Genomic DNA, 2,924 nt, shown 5'->3' with positions numbered 1-2,924 from the left:
TGTACCGGTTTTGCGGTGGCATTGAACCGGATTTCAGCCGCAACGTCTTAGTGAGTCTATCGCGTCACAGCTGAACACTACGTGTTTGGGTTGCTGCATAGGAGAACTATGTAAAGTCCATGTGCACAAAGTGTGTAGGTCACGCGAAATTTCTCACTGCACTACATTCCGTCGTGCGGAAGACGCGCGCTACAATTTTCGGCACATCCGCATACGGTCAAGCGTTGACTTTTCGAAGGCAGTGCTTACGGGCACAGATAGGCATAGAGTAATTCGGACATTTTTAGAGCGGAGATGTGTGTCGCCCTTGTCCTTGATTTATTGGTGTCGCTGTCCGTATGCATAAAACCCTAGTGCCCTCTAGGGAGCAGTGGAAGAACTAACTTTAACGTATTAGTTTTTCCACCGCTCCCTAGAGGCATGGAGGAAGGAAAAATAAGGAGAGGCCTTGACGTCACATTCGTGAAGCCTCCACATCACAAACACCCGCATCGCCTCCTAGCGAAGGAGCCTCGAAACATTTCGCGATTTCCGCCGTGTCGTTTGCAAGCGCATGCAAGATTCGAGCCTTTTTTTTTTTTTTTCGCCGTGCAAGCCAACGTTTATAGAAGTTCAAGCGGCGCCGCGGCGCAGTCGATTCACGCATGCTGCTCCTTGTGTGTGTTCGTGTGTTCTTTAAGAAGGCTACGCAATGCCCAGTTGTTGCCGTATGGTTGCGTATACCCGGTGCAAATCGCGTGCACTGCGGAAAGTACTGGGTGTCACTTTTCATGTGTACGTACACGTTCGCTTCATTGCTGATCACTAATGCATGGTATTTGCATGTGAAGCTTTCGGATGTGCGCTCTGTTGCTTCTTACTCATTGCGTCACCTCAGAACACACGTGAACTTTTGTTTTTGGCGTCTGACGCGCCGTACATAACATGCACCGAAGGCATCGTACGTTTTTAGAGGCTGTGTCGTTCAACGAAAGGGCAATAAACCTATGCTGTTGTTATCGGACTATGTGATGTATGTATTGTGCGGTGTGCGCTCGCTGCGTGCTTGTTGTTGTGTGCGTACTGGAATTACAAACTTTACGTACACGATCGCGTATACAATACAGCGGTGTCCTCTATCCGACGTGAAGTTACGTCAACTATAGGTTGGCGTTGCGCCGAATAGCTACTACGCTCACTCCATATACACGAACAAAGAACCGCTAATCCGGCAACAGATCGAGAAATCGGGCTACGAGAAAGGGAAGGCCTAACGCCTAGCAGAACGCGTAAGTCACTGCTCGGTGAGTTCGAATACGATGATGCAGGGGCTGAGCGTTTTTGATCACGGCACGTACCGTTATTCTGTACTGTTGCACCAAAACGCTCCACGAAGAATTTCAGCACGCAGCGCTCGGGCCTGCCACGCACGAACAGCCTGGCAAACGTCTGCTTGCAACATTTTACTGCGTGCGAACCGCACAATACGCGCCAAGTTAACGCCGGGACTACAAATCTGCGCAGAAGCTAACCACCGCGGAGAGCACGCCGCGGGGCGTCTGCTGTTTTGTTTGCCCCATACCGGTTTGTTTGCCCCATAAATCTGACGTCACTTCCGCCACACTTTTCGCAATGCATGGAAATACGATAGGGCCTCTCCTTAGTATTCCTTCCTCCATGCCTAGAGGACACCAAGAGTTTTATCACTTTAATGCTTCAAATGTGTACTTGAAGCATCAAACTGATAAAACCCCAGGTGCCTTCCTTGGAGTGGTGGAAGGACTAATGCATTAAAGGGACACTAAATAGAAACAATGAACCGGTGTAGATCGGTAAATTGTGCTCTGAGAACTCTAATGTCGTTAATTTCGCCATCATAGGTTTATTAATAGAGGAGAAAATCAAGTTCAAATTTTCATTTTTAAATTTCGCGCCGAAATCTCTCCGCATGACGTCACGGATTTCAAAGTGTATTTATTGTATTTTGGCGCCATTAGCTCAACAAACTTACCCCAAACTTGGTATTTTAGGTCTATGGCCCCCTCCGAGGACAATGTACTTCATTTTTACCAATTAGCAACTACGTAATCCTTAGTAGGAGCCGTCCAAACATGTGACGTCACGGCGAATGGCGCGGAAACTTCAAAGTGGCGTCACCACCCACATTTTGTTTATGCGTGTTTTCTCGCTTACTAAGCGTCTTCTCGCAGCGAGCGTGGTGTTTTTGATATCGTGAAGAAGTACTTTACTAATATGAGAAAAAAAAATAGTTTTGCTCTTTAGTGTCCCTTTAAATTGATGAAAACCAGTCAGCACGTCTTCCGCCACCTCCGTCGGGTCGAGGCACTGTGTTGGCATGGTCGTCCGCAGCAAGTATATATATGGCGGCCGCGCATAGTGATACAGGGGCGGCGCCAGGATTTTGTTAATGGGGAGAGAGAGGGGGGAAGGGGGAAAGGGGCACCCACGATAAGCGATTAAGTTCTAGGGGACAGGAAGGTGGGGAACTTATGCGTTTTGTTTTGACAATGCTTCATCTTAGGGGGAGGGGGGTGAGGCGAAGATGGATCAGGAGAAAATTCTGGGGGAGCTACTGGAGACCCCCTCCCCGTCCCCCCCTCTGGCACCAGCTCGGTTGTGAGAACGCGAGAGCAGCGCGCTTGTGAAAAACGGCAACGAGAACAGAGACGGGAGTGCGCCAGACAGCCCACTTGTCACCTAGCTTCACAATTTGGCATGGTCTCCAGTATTCCTTTTTACGCTTCAATGTTTTGTGTTTTCAGAAAGGCTACCAACAGAAAACGCCCGAAACTGAAACAAAATGCTCACTGAACTCTTTGGGTATTTTCTGTAAACATTTTTTTCTGGGCACACCGGACACAGCAGAGTACATTCTTTCCGATTTACTTACTGAAAACCAAGGTCCCTATCTGCCAGGGTGTGCG

The sequence above is a fragment of the Rhipicephalus sanguineus genome, chromosome 8 (genome assembly GCF_013339695.2).
Source record: "Rhipicephalus sanguineus isolate Rsan-2018 chromosome 8, BIME_Rsan_1.4, whole genome shotgun sequence".
NCBI lineage: Eukaryota > Metazoa > Arthropoda > Arachnida > Ixodida > Ixodidae > Rhipicephalus > Rhipicephalus sanguineus.
This window is presented reverse-complemented; position numbering follows the sequence as displayed.